Below are 18,464 nucleotides of genomic sequence, written 5' to 3' on the forward strand. Positions count from 1 at the left end.
AATTACCAGCATGGAGAATTTATAATTTGGAACACTCATGGCTGTTCTTGTGATAGGCTGGATGTATTCATTGCTTCCTCATTCCTCATTCCTCATACAGAGGCTGCGTCTCCTCAAGTGGTTGATAGGCTGAAACCGTTTCCTGGCCGCCTGCTTGTGAACTGCCAGGAGTCAAAGATCACACATTACACTTGCGGGCCTGTGATGGCACACCAAAGCAGAGGAACCCACTTGGCACAGAGCTGCGGCTAATGACTGGTTCCAAATCATGAAGAAGCAAGGACCATGGCTCGTTGGGGACCCACAACACGCTTTTTTTGGCTCACTGAATTAAAGTATAAACTTCCGCCGTGTGTGAGTGGTAAAGGCTTGTTAATATGGTTCCTTTTCCAATTCAAGTCTGACAACAAGAGCCAGAAACCACGGGGCTTCGAAAGCTCTGGATTTTAGCCACCAACCAGAGAGAAAGAGAGAACTGACAGTATGAGAGGTGGAGAAAACAGGAGCGGGAGCAATGAGCTCAAATGAGATTAATGGCGCGTAAATAGAGTGCGTAAAGGAACAGTTACACAGCTAAGAAAAGGGAAAGAAAGACTAAGGAAAAAAACACAGAAAGAGCCTGTAGATTAAATTCTTTCCCTGGGACAGCATATTAAGAGAAATTACATAGGGAGAGGTTAAGCATGTAACACGGGGGAGAATAAAAAAGAAAATGCAGTTTTATGAAGTGTGTTTGCCAATCCAGCCAGCACTTTTGTTCTATTTCTCTCTTTGCGTCTTATTGGTAAAGTAACTTTCAAGTGCATGCGCAGGTATGATTGAGAGAGCAATGGTATAATAATTTGAAGCGTTTACACCAGTGCTAAAGTGGGAAGAGAGGTGTAGCAAAGACATGAACGAGGTAGCGATAATAAATATGTGGAGAGGCAATAGTGACACAAAAATAAGCCACCTATTTATAAAACTGAAATGGAAGTAATACTAAAGGTTAACTCCTGAAATTGTAGCTGATAATAAAAAGAATCTCATTGTTGGCAGGACTTGAACCTGCGCAGGGAGACGCCAATGGATTTCAAGTCCCTCGCCATAACCACTCGGCCACAACAACTTACTGTAAGCTGCATGCAAATATTTTGTTTGAAAGTTTTGAAGTGTTCCCACATCAAAGTACTGATATTCTGCAATGCGCTTTTTAAAAATAATGTTTTTTTCCTCATGCACGTTCTGTCCTAAAAACAATAATTACATGAGTATATCTCTGGATCTGTAAAAGGATACGCTTGCATGCAAACTCTCATGTGGCACTCAATTTTTTGGACCCTGTTGCACTCTGTTTTTGCGCTGCTTTTAGTCTACGACCCATATTACAGAAGTCTACCATCTCTGAGTATTTGTAACTCCTTTGTAAGTGCCTTATCTTTAATCCTTGAAGAGCTCTTTAATAAAGGGGTCCATAAAAGATTGCTTGAATGGAAGATAAAAGAAGGCCCACTTGTCTCACCAAATGCCGTAGAGAATCCTGATGTTTTACTCATGTTATCATTAGTTCATTTTTGTTAGACGTGGCATCCTTAAGGTGGCCTACCAGCAACCTTTTTGCTTTTCACCTCACGTTTTGCTCTATCTTTATGTTGGCCATAGGACTCTAATCACTTTATCACTACTGTGAGAAAGTGGCTCTGTATATACTGTTCCCAAATAGGTACAGTGTACACAGAGTCCTCAGTCCCCAAAGGTTTGACAGAGGCTAAAGTTTGATATAACCTTACTCTCTAAAGTGGTAGCTTGCTCGAGCAGTAAGGCAGTATCCGAGGACAGTGTGAAGCATTTGTTGTACACACTCAGACAGCAAATGGTCTCACACACTCAAGAACTGAACTCTAGGCCAATGGTTTGTATAAAAAATATATCGATGTTTTATTTTAGAACCAACAATAGGTATCAAAATATACTTTCTCAGAATAAGATGCTTTAGTTAAATACTTTGCAATAGGCAATTTTCTTTTGCAGGTAATACTTACAGTTTATTGCAATAGGAAACACAATTTCAAATACAATAATACATTGAGCTCAAAGGGAATTTTAAGTTATATGCAATTATTTACTTTCAGGATTACTTTTCTAAATCCAGGACTGGATCCTAGATTCAGTCCTGGGACAGTTCTTGGAAACAAGTGAGTAAATTCGTTTTAGTTACTGTTGTGATTTTTAAGCAATATTTTGCTATTTTAAAAGTTGACACAGAAATGTTTTCTGACCAAATTACCAATGTTATCCTATGGAAGGAAATTCACTTAGCAGGTAAGTGGGGTTATGGTTACTTTTTCTATGTCAGTGTTGGATCCTAGATCCAGCACTACTGTACCACCTGAAAGCAGTTGAGAAACTGCGTTTAAGTTATACAGGCGATTTTTAAGGAATATTTATATGTTTGCAAAATCGACAGAAGAAATTTTACAGAAAAACAGTCAATGGTTTGCTATGGAAGAAAATTCAAGTTACGGGTAATGTACGTTCTCGTTACTTTTGTAATTCAGTGCTGGGCTCCTAGGCTCAGTACTGGAACATCTATCTAAAACAGGTAAGCAATTACGTTTTCACAATTGGTACGATTTTTAAAGAATATTTGTAAGTTTTAAAAATCGACACTTAGAAACTTTATCAGCAAAAAGCAAGCAATGATATCCTATGGAAGGAAATTCGAGTTACTGGTAAGTGCGGTTAAAATTACTTTTCAGGGTCAGTACTGAGCTACAAGATGCAGCACTGAGGTCTCTCCTGATAACAGGTGAGTAAATCAGAATTCGTTGTTCAGCTGATTTTAGATGAATATTTTAAAGTTCCAAAACTCCACACTTAGAAGAATTTCCAAGTGAAACCAGTCAATGTTAGCCTATGGAAGAGAAGTGAGTTATCGGCTTTTAGGTAAGTAGTCGACTGGCAGAGTTATGGTTCTGGGCATAGACTCAGGGGTCTCCCAGGGGAGTCCCAGTCTACTTGCCAAGCCCTAAACTCCCCTTTTATTACATATAATTTACCCCTGAGGTAGGCCCTAGGTAGTCCTAGGTGCATGATGCTATGCAAGTAAAAGATAAGATATGTACTTTGGTGGCTCGCATGTCTTGTAAGTACCAAACAGTCTATTTCATTTTCCACTACTGTGAGGTCTACCTCTCTTATAGGTTAGCATTGGGTATTCCCCTATACTTTTAATTTGGTAATTCCATATCGGAGAGGAGTAGCTTTATTTATTTATTGAAAATCCTACTTACTGGTGAGGTTGGATTTAACTTTACTATTTTAGAAATGCCACTTTAGAGAGTGAACATTTCTCTGCACTTACTGCTCTATTTTCCTGAAACCTGGCCCCAATACACGTCTGGATTGGGCTGGGTGACAGCAACATTTGTGCCTTCCCTCCAGAGAGCCACAACACAGGTTACTCAACTGCACCTGGGGGGTGAGCTCCACTCCCCCTCCACCCCCAAAAGGTTCAAGAATGATAATTTTTGCAAGTAAATACATTATAGTTACAGCTTATAATCATGTGACTTTAAATAATTTGTTGTTAGATGGTTTACATATTTGAAAGGATCTGTTTTAATAGACATTTTACAAAAACCTCTGGTACATTTGCTAATTCTGTAAAAGCAAAACCCAACTGTCATGACATTGCCAACCACAATGCCGTGACTTGGATTCAAACCAAGTTTGTTGCAGCCACAACGCAGAGTACTAACCACTATACGATCACAGCGAGCTACATGGGCTCAATGACATACACTAACATTGAAGGACTGGGCTATTCTAAGGCCCAGCGGTGCCAGGGGACAACACCTGAAACCTTCGTATGTTACCTGTTCCGGCGTACAAATCACAGAGACACGGGACACTTCCTGTGGCGTCAAAGATCAGTATTTATTTACTGCAGGGATACAGAAATCGCAAGAAGTACACAACGTGTAGGTTCTGAGAGACTGCTTTGAGTTGCAAAAGTGGATCGCTCCTTTTATACACATTTTAGTCATTGAACAACATGGCAAACAAAAGGTTACAACTCAGTTCCCACAGTAAACTTCAAAAGGGTCGCATTAATGTTTTCAGAAACCCGGAACATAATTACAGCAGCATTGCCGGTTCCCAACGGTAAAAGCACATTATCCCCACATTAAGCACATTCCATTCTGACTGTAAACGAATTAGGAGAAGGGACAGGAACAGGTGGAAAGGAAAAACAAGGATGCACAACAGATTAGAAAAGAGTGTAGAGAGCAATATCGGAAACTTGATTGCAGAATCAAAGGACTCGTGCCTAATGCATGCACGACTGAAACAATAGACTAGCACGGCAAGATGAGCCTCGAGCAGAGCCATCTGCCATTGTAGTACCATCCCCCTCATCATAAAGACACCTTCAAAGGAACACGTGTCCTCCGCGAAAACCTGGGAATCTCAGGGTCACGAAGCGGACAGTGCCCGTTCGCTGACTACTTGAGGGCAAGAGACAACATGGATGCCGTACCTAAAATGGAACCCGAGGGTTCAGATGGACACACCCAGGAATAGGACGAACCGTACATAGTAGCGTAGCGAAAACGCGTACACCCACTAAACTCGTCATTTGCGGTTTGTAGATACCAAACTCGTCCATATCCGAACAACCCAAAAAGGTCATTACGATTCTCACGGAACCTCAGACGCTCCTTTTGCCCTCATGTAGGCAAGCACTAGTCGAGATCAGAATTGATTTAGATATTCATCAAATCGTTCAGTTTTTGCTGGAACATCATTCTATCCATCAATGTCTGCTTGGTAACTGATGTCCGTCTTAGACACGTTGTAGCACAGAGACCACATAAGGCAGGACCACACTGCACACAAAGACAACACGTGAACAGAAACGTCACAACAACCCCTACGATCATCAAAATCTTTCAACCCCAAGTTGATATCAGGCCCCAAAACCATCCTAGAAGTGTCCAATTACCTTCGTCCACGTGTATGGACTCGGAGATCCTATGTAACTTCGAGATGGCTTGGTAAACAGTTGGAGCGTTGTCAGGGATGAAAATGCAACAGCTCGAATGAATCACCTTGCACACACCACCTCTATCTGCAAGAACAACGTCTAGAACCATACGGTTCTGCAGCATCATGAGTCTATCCGCCTGAAGTTCTGCTGTTAAATTACCAAGAGCACTCGCAGTTATATTAGCAGTCGATTCTACCACACGGGTCAACTGTCTCAGGTTCCTACTATTAACCATAGGTCCCCAAAACGGCAGGAAACCCTTAAAGAAATCTCCTGCCTCTTGACCGGCAGTGTCCTCTTCGCTAATAACGCCTCTCACAACTCTTGTTTTGTGATAGTCGGAGGCAACCGTAAAGGTCGGTGGCAACAGATTCGCAATATAACAGGTACCCGAGAAGTCACGGGGCAGCCATGTATATGCACGTTCATAACATACGAAATAGGTACCTTTGGCAGTCAAGAAAACAGGGGAAGAGAGCATCGGTAGAACATACGTATCAGTACAAGCACTCCTCCCAAGTTGAGCTCTCGGATTTTGACCAAGACCTTTCAAGAAGAAATTACCGAGGTGGGGTACGATCCATATTGGAGACGAGCTCTTAAGCTGTCTATCACCCACTGACATACTATACTCAGCCTCACTCAGATCTTTATAGGCTTGCACCTCTTCATCTGGAATAAGCGATGCATCAAAAATATCTCTATCTAAATCAGCAATCGCTATCGCCAAAGGCTTGTGGTACGGACCAGGACCGAAGTTTGCAGAACGTGGCTCTCGACTGGGGTAGGAATCTAGCGCACTACGGAACATAGTTTGGAATGCTCGAGCTGAACCCTGGGAGCTATAAGGAAGAACCAAATACGGAATACCCCTATCCATGGTATGTGGCATTAACCCACACACCCAACAGTTGGTAGTGTTCATCACCAACTGATGCTGATGTAGGAGTTGAACGAAGGAATTATTCATGAATTCCGCACGTCTAACCTGTTCATGTTGGGGCAAAGGATGAAAGGAATGTGGGGAAACAGTGGTAATAGAACTTGGTTTAGGAGAAGAAGTAGGGGAAATGGAAGGCAATAACGACTGTATTCCAAAATACACTCCACCCACCAATAGCATAGAAACAGTCAGAAACAACAGGAATACCTGAAACAAAAAACATTTTGTTCGTACAATCTTATGCAATTTTGATCTTTGCGCCGACATCCTTTCTACTTCCAACAGCTTAGAGAACGCCATCCTCTAAAAACCGTCCGTGACGTCCTTGACGCACTTCGTTCTGAGTAGCGATTACCAATTCCCAGGAGTTCCCAGGAATCGACAAAAAGCAACCAACCTAGTGTCAGGAACCTGCTAAACAGAAGGAAGTACCCGCACGGCCCTACGGTTAACCCGGATGATAGGTTTTCTTAAACAAACACCCAACTTAATAAAGATCGCTTAGCTGTAAAAAAACACACGTAGAAAGGAACTCAAAAATCAGTAAGGATGCAATTGTTCTTAATGTTCGTAGCAACAATAAAGGACAATATAAGTTCGGAAAAAGTTATTAGTCTTTGTTACGTGAACGAAGAAAGTATCGACTTCTTCCAGGTCGAGTCTGCTCTTCAAATAATTGTTCAGCTGGTGAAACAGTGTTCGGTCGATCAGATGATAATTCAGACCTTGAGTTCTCCAGAACTGACGACTCGCCAGATGTGTCTGGCTGCAATGAATTGCCTCCTACAGGTTGAGCATCACTAAACGGCACAAAGCATAGAGGGGTCTCGGTTTCCGTTGCCGCAATACCAGTTCTCACCCAATTATCTGCTGGTGAAGGGATCGGAACCTTTTTGGCATGCACCCAGTTCTTTCTTCCTTCCAACCGAACTGCAGTCCTTGTAGCCAGCAATACTTGGAAGGGACCCACAAATCTCGGCTCCAGGTTGCGTTTTCTGCCAAAATTGCGGGTAACAACCCAGTCACCCGGTTGGAGCCAATGTCCAGGACCCTCTGTCTGTGCCGGTAAAGCTTCAAAGACCTGTTGATGAATTAATCTCAGTTTAGCAGTCAGATCATGGAGATAATCAATTAACATTGGATACTCAAGACTATCAAAGGTCTTAGGCCTCGGGACTCCCCAAATGTTTGCAGGGCGGCCGAACACAATCTCATATGGGCTGAGCCCTACTCGAGAGTGCACAGTCGCCCTGGTCGATAAGAGAGCCAGAGGCAAGGCATCAGGCCATGACAAACAAGTCGTAGCTTGTATCTTCGCAAGTTTCAGCTTCAGAGTACCATTGTACCCTTCAACCAAACCCGCTGCCTGGGGATGATTAGCGCTATGGAATTTCTGTCGAATTCCAAGGCCCTTACACACACTCTGCATCACGTTTCCCACAAACTCACTTCCGTTATCTGACCACACAATCCGTGGCATTCCATACCGAGGAAAGTATTCCTTCAGTAGGACTTTCGCTGTGGACAGGGCAGTATTATCCTTAAGAGGATAGGCCTCGATCCATCTGGAGAACGCACAAACCACAACTAAAACGTACTTCAGATTATTGCATCTCTCCATATGGATGAAATCCAGTTGGATAACCTCAAAGGGGCAGGCAGGAGGAGCAAAATGACCGGGTGGAGTGGGGGTGCCCTTGCCAGGATTATGCATCAAACACACCATACAATTCTTAACCACTCTCTCAGCACATTTAGAAATACCATCATTCTTCCATACAGGGGACATTTTACATATACCTTTCGCGCTAATATGTGACAAACCGTGAGCCATAGTCACAACAGCCAGTACATACGCATCCGGTAACATCCACCTCTGACACTCCGACAAGTCAACCCAACATCCATGCGTGTCTAACTTTGTCGTGCTTTCTTCACACTTGGTCTTTTCAGTCTCAGTGGCCACATTCTGAATTGCTTTCACACTCTCAACGGTGTTTTCACACATACCAGTCTCCGTCGGCCACCTCACTGAACTCGTAACATACATTCGGGTTGCAAGATTCTTAGCCGTTTCCTTAGCAATTTCATCCGCAAATGCATTACCACGACCAACATCATCCGTAACCTTTCGATGCGCACTACATTTAATGATCGCCACCTGTTTAGGCAATGTAAGTGCATCCAAAAGATCGTTCATGAGCTGTCCGTGTTGGATCTTCGTACCATGCGATGTCATAAATCCTCTTTCTCTCCACAATCGACCAAAGCTATGTGCAACACCAAACGCATATTGACTATCAGTAAACACATTCACTCGCTTTCCTTTAGACAAAACACACGCTCTCGTCAACGCAATCAACTCTGCCGCTTGCGCCGAATTCTGATTCAATCTCGCAGTCTCCACAACCGAACTCAACGTCACTACAGCATACGCAGTCGTCACATCAACATTCGGCAACTTAAAACATGAACCATCAACATACAGAGTACCATCGGGGTCTATCAATGGAGTGTTTTTCAGGTCAACACGACCCTTCGTTTCTTCCTCAGTTCGTAAATAGCAATCATGTGGTGGTACATCATTCGATTCCATATTAGTCGGCAACAATGTTGCCGGATTCAGCACATTACAACGCTTGATCTGTATATGACTTGCCAAAAGTGTCAACTCGTAACCGGACAACCTTGCACTCGTCAGATGTTGAGTTTTTGTACGATTCAGGAGAGTGTCAACTGCATGCGGAACCATCACTGTGAGCATATTATCCATGACCAGACCTGCGGATTGTCGAATAGACACCGCAGCTGCCGCTGTCGCTCTCAGGCAACTCGGCAACGCTCTAGCTACCGGGTCTAAGGTCGAGGAAAAATATGCACATGGACGCTGCTTACCACCAAATTGTTGCGTCAAAACACTCAACGCACAACCTTCTCTCTCGTGAACGTATATTGTAAATGGTTTACTGTAATCAGGAGTACCTAACACAGGAGCCAAACACAACGCATCACGCAGTTCAGAAAAACTTTTCTGACATTCTTCCATCCATGGCAAAGGAGTCGAAACATCCTTGCACGTGAGAGCTATCAATAGCTTCGCTAACAGTGAAAAGTTCGGGATCCACTGTCTGCAGTATGACGTGATACCTAGAAAGGCACGCACATCTCTCTGAGTTGTTGGCACAGTCATCCGAGCAATCGCTGCAATTCTTTCTGGGGTCAACCTTCTTCCCTCCTTTGACAATAAGTGACCTAAATAGGTTACTTCTTGACAACAATATTGTAATTTAGAAGGTGACACTTTGTGATGTATGTCACATAGATGCTGTAACAGTGATACTGTAGCAGTTCTGCAAATCTGTTCAGTGTCAGCAGCCACCAACAGATCATCAACGTACTGAATCAAGGCCGCACCAGCCGGTAGCACAACCGCATCAAGTTGACTCTTAAGAGCATGGCTGTAGATCGATGGACTCTCACAATAGCCCTGAGGTGCGCGTCTGAACCGGAAGCTGCGACCACCTAATGAGAAACCGAATAGATCTCTGCTCTCCTCAGCAATCGGAATGCTAAAGAAAGCATTCTTCAGATCGATTACCGAAAACCATGACGCAGAAGCTGGAATCAGAGTCAGCAAAGCTGTAATGTCAGGCACCACGGGAAACTGTGGAATAACAATTTTATTTACCTCCCGTAAATCAATAACAAAACGATACACAGGAGGCTTGGATGGATCAGTTCGTTTCAGAATAGGTAACACAGGACTATTACACACGTTACCCCGAGTTTCTTCGATGACATCTTTATCAATCAAATCGTAAATGATCGCTAACAGTGCTCGTTCTCCATCAAGAGAGATACGATACTGGGGAATGCGTGGCAGTCGCACGTTGGATTTCAATTGAACAACATAAGGTGGTATATCCAGCAGGCCCACGTCATTGGGACCTGTTGCCCACAAAGACTCAGGAAGAGAACTCAATTCCGGTGGGAGCTTATCAGTCGACAAATACATAGGAGAGATCACTCTCTGACCCAACGTAAGCTCCACTCCCGCAGGAGAACAGTACAAAGTCGCATGTAACCGCTTCAACAAATCCAGGCCCAAAAGATTCTCACCACAACCAGTAGTCAAAATCAAAGGAGCATCTAACTCACGAGACCCAATAATAAGGGGCAAAGGGCTAGAAACTGGATTGCTAACGGGGGCGCCAGAGAATCCAACGGAAACGTTCGTTAAGCCAGACAAAGGCGCGCCAGGGAGTTTCGAATGCATGATGGAACTTTTCGCTGCACCAGTGTCCAACAGAAAAGGCTCAACTACACCCAATGTAGCAACTGCGACATAAGGCCCTCTCTGATCAACCGGAACTGATACTACTCCCTTTCTTTGTCTATGGCTGTCCTAGTAATTACCGTCAGCATCAACATCATGCTGGACATAATAGTCGTCCACATGATACTGTGCAGATTTACCAGACGATGAACCGCGCCGATCAAAGCAATTTTGCGAGTCTGATGAAGTGGCAAAACGCTCATTCTGATTCTGAGTAACACCGCGGCCTCTACCACGTGACGCTTGTTGAGGACCACTACGACCTCCTCGAGCCGAAACCCCATTGTTTCGGTCACGCAAAACCGGACAATTAAACTTCAGATGGCCCTCACCCCTACAATACGCGCATTGATTATACCCCAACATAGATCGAGGTGTAGAGGAGTCAGTACGTGACTGCGACCTAGAAAACTGTGATTGTGATCGATTTTGCTGTTGCGAGTCATTTTGATTCGAGCGCGGAGGATACGCTTGCTGCAATAAGACCTTAGTTTTAAGGTCCTTCGTTTTCCTATCTGCGCGTTCGCTTTCTTCTTTCTCTCTATTTTCGTAGTATTGGGCCGTGGCTAATATTTGGGCAGTGGTAGAAACGGCCCACAAACTTTCAGACTTCTTCAATTTGTTGCTTAGTTCAGGCAACAAATTCGATACAAATTTATCAACAAACAATCGCTGACCTCCCTCAGAGCTCATATCCTGACCACTATGATCGATGAATGCCTCCTCAAATCTCGTAAAGAAATCGGAGACACTCTCGCCCTTCTTCTGTTTGCACGCGGACAATTTGTCCCAATTAACTCTTATTGCTGGCATAAGCGTCTTCATAAGTGTAATTATCCTCTGGGGCAGATTCTCAATGAGCTGTTCAGGTTTAGATCCACCAACTTGCCGTCCGTCAGCCGCCGCAAGAGCAGCCCAATCACCACCCAACTCGGCTACGTGATTCTCTTGACGGATCTTCGCCCAAATCGGTTGAGGTACTACATTACCAAACAACATGTCGATATCAGCAAGGTTCATAACAGTAGCGTCCACTAATTGGGACAACTCCTTATAATAGCCTGCCAGATTCTTGCGGGGGTCAGTCAAAGTTTGCTTTACCTGCAAAACTTCCGATCGCTTCCATGGGAGGTGTATCCAAACCCTCTGAAAGTGCGGTAGAACAACAGGATTAGCAGCAGGATCACCTGGCATCCATACTGGGGGAACTTCCCGCATAGGATACTGACCAGGTTGTGCCGTCCGCTCCCCAGTTTCATCCTTAAACAATGCTCGAGGTTGTACTGTAGATCGAAAAGATAACAAACGCTCTAAAGCACGTCGGACATTACCACCCACAATCATACCATTCGAAAACTGATTCTGAAGTTCAGTGATCTCGGGCGGTACATCGTCTACCGCATCATTATCCCACTCTTCTCTCAAAGATTTACACATTTCCTCATACACAAATCTTTGTGTGGGCTCATTAAACTGAGAAAACGTCTCGAAAACTATACGCGAAGTGTACTTCGCAGGATGCCTAATCCATTTACGCGCCATTTTCACTAACGACTCACGTTCTCTACCATCGGGAATTTGACTGCGCCTCTGAGAGACATCAGAAAGATCGGACCCGAGTATCGGTCCAAAAAGTGGAGAATAGAGATTAGCGACAGCATTAAATAGACGACTTCGAACAGAAGGGGAGGAAGAAGGAAGTACAGAAGCAACAACATTAGGAGTAAACGTAGAAACAGTAGCAGTAGTCGTGATAGCAGGAGTAGTAGGAACAATAGGCTGAGGAGGTACAGGCAAAGGAGCAGTAGGAAGAAGCGCGGGTAGAGGAGGATGACCAATTTGCGGCACAAGGGGATTCGGAAGAACAGGAGGAACGACAGGCTGACCAGCAGCCGCCAAAACAACAGGTTGAGGAACAGGAGGAATCACAGGACCCATAGTATCTGGTGCATAGGGAGGTGGTGATTTCAATAGATAAGACAATAATGGATCCTCTATCGCTTCTTCTCCCTTCTGGTCAGAACTAGACGGTAAAACCGGATAACATTTATCCACCGCCATATGATGCAGTCTAGCAAAAACTTCCTGCACCCTCTCGTCTTTGTCTCGCTGATACTGTTCGGCATTACGCATTACCGTAATAACACCTTCTCTCTTATTTTTCTTAATCTGTTTGATTTCTTTCTGCTTGGCCTCTTTACGCCATAACCGAAAGGAATCAAACATGGCCGGCCTCGCCTTCTTTTTAAACAATTTAGCTTCAAGATTATCCAATATTGCAGTTTCGAAACTACCATGTGATGGCCAACTAAGAACACCATCATTTTTAGTGTAACGAATCCAATATTCATTGTATACGATAGGACCTACTCCATGGCGACTATAGAGCTCATAAATTGGAGTTCCAACTGGAGGTATCGGACATGAATCCTCTAGTCGGGAATCCGTGCTGCAACATTTAAGGAGACCAAACAAAGTACTACGGCCAGGCATCGTACACACTAACCGAGTTTACAAACTTCAAGGGTTATCGAATTACGATGTCCTCGCAAAAAAATGCAAGACCCTCGGTTTTTGGCAATTGCAATCGTCAAATAAAACCCAACAACTAAGAACCACAAATGCAATGGAACCATGCAAACAATCAGGTTTAACTACTCTGGGAGCGACCCACAAATACTTAACTGAAAGAGCAATGGCGTCACCAGGAAGGCCCGCCTATCGTCTCGCAGTACAAAGGACTATGCCAGGCGCCAAAACAGGTCGACAGTCAGGGCATCAGTCCGTCGCAGCCGTCAGGAGGCGGGAATCTTCGCGGGAAAAGTCTTCGGGCCACTTATTTCGACAACTGGATCGATGAAGCGGGGTGCACCTTCCCTCGGAGATTTCACACGAAGTTCCTCACGATCGTCGGGCTTTGGACCGGTACTGCTGATGTCGCCCCATGTTGGGCGCCAACTGAAGCACTGGGCTATTCTAAGGCCCAGCGGTGCCAGGGGACAACACCTGAAACCTTCGTGGGTTACCTGTTCCGGCGTACAAATCACAGAGACACGGGACACTTCCTGCGGCGTCAAAGATCAGTATTTATTTACTGCAGGGATACAGAAATCGCAAGAAGTACACAACGTGTAGGTTCTGAGAGACTGCTTCGAGTTGCAAAAGTGGATTGCTCCTTTTATACACATTTTCGTCATTGAACAACATGGCAAACAAAAGGTTACAACTCAGTTCCCACAGTAAACTTCAAAAGGGTCGCATTAATGTTTTCAGAAACCCGGAACATAATTACAGCAGCATTGCCGGTTCCCAACTATAAAAGCACATTATCCCCACATTAAGCACATTCCATTCTGACTGTAAACGAATTAGGAGAAGGGACAGGAACAGGTGGAAAGGAAAAACAAGGATGCACAACAGATTAGAAAAGAGTGTAGAGAGCAATATCGGAAACTTGATTGCAGGATCAAAGGACTCGTGCCTAATGCATGCACGACTGAAACAATAGACTAGCACGGCAAGATGAGCCTCGAGCGGAGCCATCTGCCATTGTAGTACCATCCCCCTCATCATAAAGACACCCTCAAAGGAACACATGTCCTCCGCGAAAACCTGGGAATCTCAGGGTCACGAAGCGGACAGTGCCCGTTCGCTGACTACTTGAGGGCAAGAGACAACATGGATGCCGTACCTAAAATGGAACCCGAGGGTTCAGATGGACACACCCAGGAATAGGACGAACCGTACATAGTAGCGTAGAGAAAACGCGTACACCCACTAAACTCGTCATTTGCGGTTTGTAGATACCAAACTCGTCCATATCCGAACAACCCAAAAAGGTCATTACGATTCTTACGGAACCTCAACATGGAGAATTTATAATTTGGAACACTCAGGGCTGTTCCTGTGATAGGCTGGATGTATTCATTGCTTCCTCATTCCTCATACAGAGGCTGCATCTCCTTAGTGGTTGATAGGCTGAAACCGTTTCCTGGCCGCCTGCTTGTGAACTGCCAGGAGTCAAAGATCACACATTACACTTGCGGGCCTGTGATGGGACACCAATGCAGAGAAACCCACTTGGCACAGACCTTATATTCTGTCTATTAGACCTGCATCTTCCCTGCACCTTTCAAGCCATTTGTATGTGAAGCAAGAAAGAGTTAAGCAGTGATCCATCTACACTTTTATAGGGAGGATGCCGCCGTGAGCTCCTCCCAGCTAATCACATGAACAGCAGTAAAGCAATATAAATACACAGTTGAGGGGGGGCTGCAAGGTTATGTTTTTGAGTAATTATTGAAACTGACCTCAGTGGCTCATTAGCAGAGCTGCGGCTAATGACTGGTTCCAAATCATGATGAAGCAAGCACCATGGCTCGTAGGGGACCACAACACGCTTTTCTTAGCTCACTGAATTAAAGTATAAACTTCCGCCGTGTGTGAGTGGTAAAGGCTTGTTAATATTGTTCCTTTTCCAATTCAAGTCTGACAACAAGAGGCAGAAACCACAGGGCTTCGAAAGCTCTGGATTTTAGCCACCAACCACAGAGAAAGATAGAACTGGCAGTATGAGAGGTGGAGAAAACAGGAGCGGGAGCAAGGAGCTCAAATGAGATTAATGGCGCGTAAATAGCGCGCGTAAAGGAACAGTTACACAAGTTGTCCCACATCAAAGTACTGATATTCTGCAATGCGCTTTTTAAAAACAATGTTTTTTTCATCATGCACGTTCTGTCCTAAAAACAAAAATTGCATGAGTATATCTCTGGATCTGTAAAAGGATACGCTTGCATGCAAACTCTCATGTGGTACTCAATTTTTTGGACCCTGTTGCACTCTGTTTTTGCGCTGCTTTTAGTCTACGACCCATATTACAGAAGTCTGCCATCCTGTGATGTTCCCAAAATAAAGGGCAATTACCTTCCCGCTCTGCTATATGCAGATGATGTGGTCCTTATGGGCCGCACCCCAATGTGTTACGCATTCTAGTGAATTGTTTCGTCAACCATATGGACTCTTTGGACTTAAAGACCAATTTTAAGAAATTCTTTGTTATGTCCTGTGGCCCGATGAAACGACACATTGGAAGCATCGTCGTGGGGACAGAGAGATTGGGGTCTACCAGTAGCTTTCCGTATTTGGGAGTGGTCTTTGCTGCGAACAACTCCTGGAGTGGGCATATTGCCCACTCCAGGGGTAGGTTCTCAAAGGCCATTAACTCTATCCTGAGCCTCCCCCGCCCTAAAAGGACTGGCGCGTTGGTTGCCACTTTAAAAATATATAAGGCCCAATGCGTTCTGGTTGCAACGTATGGAGCCGAGGTTTGGGGAACAGCCAGATGTCTGCACATTCTTGCCGAGGAAAATAGATTTTGCAGGAAGCTCCTTTGCGCCCCCATCTCCTCTCCCCATTACATATATCATAAAGAATTAGGGTTGCATTTTATAGGGGATTTTATTCGTGCTCGCCCTGCACTTTTTTGGCTAGCTATTTGGAAAAATCCTGCCGCTAAATTGACTAGGGATATTATAGAGGATTGTTTATGTTGTGACAGAGGCATGTCCATCCCTTGGCTTTCTGGGGTGCAGAGCGTTCTTGGTGGTGCGCATTTTCATAAAGTTTTTTCTGATCCCACCACCACCCAGCTCCCACCCAAGTCTGTACTCAAACAAGCTCTCTATACACTGTTAAGTGACGAAAGGGTTGCGAGAGAGTCCTTGAAACCTACTAGATACCTAGCCCGTCATCTTTTAACTTATCCCATACCCAGCTACCTAACTCTCCCAATGAGCCACTGGGAGCGAGGCCTTTTATTTCGCCTTAGGGCTGGCACTATCAAATATGCTCTTAGTTTCCCGCTATGGAATCATAATGATCAAATTGTCGAGCCGTGCCCATGTGATTGCCGGAGTGATCAAACAATTTTACATTTCTTTTTCTTTTGTAAATTTTATATTAAATATATTAAATGGTTTATAATACGTATTTTAAAAAATTGAAACCGATTAGCCTGGATCTCGCAATTTCAATGATATTATCCCTGGATGATTATGAACTTGCCTTCCGTGTGGGTTCCTTTTTAAAAACTGTGGTTCGAGCCCGTTTAACTATGTCGTAAAGTATGAACGATTTGTTTCTTTTATCTTGTAAATACTTGCATATTGCACATCTGCACTGTTAACTGTATTTTGTGCTTTTATGGATTACTATTATCCGAATAAAGTTTTGAAACTTGAACTTGGACTCCTTTGTAAGTGCCTTATCTTTAATCCTTGAAGAGCTCTATAATAGAAGGGTCCGTCAAAGATTGCTTGAATGGAAGTTAAAAGAAGGCCCACTTGTCTCACCAAATGCCGTAGAGAAACCTGATGTTTTACTCACGTAATCCTTGGTTCATTTTTGTTAGACCTGGCATCCTTAAGGTGGCCTACCAGCAACCTTTTTGCTTTTCACCTCACATTTTGCTCTATCTTTATGTTGGCCTTAGGACTCTAATCACTTTATCACTACTGTGAGAAAGCGGCTCTGTCTATACTGTTCCCAAATAGGTACAGTGTGCACAGAGTCCTCAGTCCCCAGAGGTTTGACAGAGGCTAAAGTTTGATATAACCTTACTCTCTAAAGTGGTAGCTTGCTCGAGCAGTAAGGCAATATCCGAGGACACTCAAGAACTGAACTCTAGGCCAATGGTTTGTATAAAAAATATATTGTTATTTTATTTTAGAACCAACAATAGGTATCAAAATATACTTTCTCAGGGTAAGATGCTTTAGTTAAATACTTTACAATAGGCAATTGACTTTTGCAGGTAATAGTTACAGTTTATTGCAATAGGAAACACAATTTCAAATACAATAATACATTGAGCTCAATGGGAATTTTAAGTTATATGCAATTAATTACTTTCAGGATTAAATCCAGGACTGGATCCTAGATTCAGTCCTGGGACAGTTCTTGGAAACAAGTGAGTAAATTCGTTTTAGTTACTGTTGTGATATTTAAGCAATATTTTGCAATTTTAAAAGTTGACACTTAGAATTTTTTTCTGATCAAATTACCAATGTTATCCTATGGAAGGAAATTCACTTAGCAGGTAAGTGGGGTTATGGTTACTTTTTCTATGTCAGTGTTGGATCCTAGATCCAGCACTACTGTACCACCTGTAAGCAGTGTAGAAACTGTGTTTAAGTTATACAGGCGATTTTTAAGGAATATTTATAAGTTTGCAATATCGACACTTAGAAGAAATTTTACAGAAAAACAGTCAATGGTTTGCTATGGAAGAAACTTCAAGTCACGGGTAAAGTACGTTCTCGTTACTTTTGTAATCCAGTGCTGGGCTCCTAGGCTCAGTACTGGGACATCTATCTAAAATAGGTAAGCAATTACGTTTTCACAATTGGTACGATTTTTAAAGAATATTTGTAAGTTTCAAAAATCGACACTTAGAAACCTTTTCAGCAAAAAGCAAGCAATGATATCCTATGGAAGGAAATTCGAGTTACTGGTAAGTACGGTTAAAATTACTTTTCAGGGTCAGTACTGAGCTACAAGATGCAGCACTGAGGTCTCTCCTGATAACAGGTGAGTAAATCAGAATTCGTTGTTCGGCTGATTTTAGATGAATATTTTAAAGTTCCAAAACTCCACACTTAGAAGAATTTCCAAGTGAAACCAGTCAATGTTAGCCTATGGAAGAGAAGTGAGTTATCGGCTTTTAGGTAAGTACTCGACTGGCAGAGTTATGGTTCTGGGCATAGACTCAGGGGTCTCTCAGGGGAGTCCCAGTCTACTTGCCAAGCCCTAAACTCCCCTTTTATTACATATAATTTACCCCTAAGGTAGGTCCTAGGTAGTCCTAGGTGCATGATGCTATGCAAGTAAAAGATAAGATATGTACTTTGGTGGTTCGCATGTCCTGTAAGTACCAAACAGTCTATTTCATTTTTCACTACTGTGAGGTCTACCTCTCTTATAGGTTAGCATTGGGTATTCCCCTATACTTTTTATTTGGTAATTCCATATCGGAGAGGAGTAGCTTTATTCATTGAAAATCCTACTTACTGGTGAGGTTGGATTTAACTTTACTATTTTAGAAATGCCACTTTTAGAGAGTGAACATTTCTCTACACTTACTGCTCTATTTACCT

The 18,464-nt window shown here is 43.5% G+C and overlaps 1 non-coding gene across 1 annotated transcript; it reads right to left on the bottom strand.

Annotated features, from left to right (window-relative positions):
- Nucleotides 1-1,026: 1,026 nt before the first annotated feature.
- TRNAS-UGA (transfer RNA serine (anticodon UGA)) lies at nt 1,027-1,108 on the bottom strand. Its single transcript has one exon. It is a non-coding gene; the product is annotated as a tRNA-Ser (tRNA).
- Nucleotides 1,109-18,464: the final 17,356 nt, after the last annotated feature.

This window comes from Triturus cristatus, chromosome 12 (genome assembly GCF_964204655.1).
Source record: "Triturus cristatus chromosome 12, aTriCri1.1, whole genome shotgun sequence".
In the NCBI taxonomy this organism is placed as follows: Eukaryota; Metazoa; Chordata; class Amphibia; order Caudata; family Salamandridae; genus Triturus; species Triturus cristatus.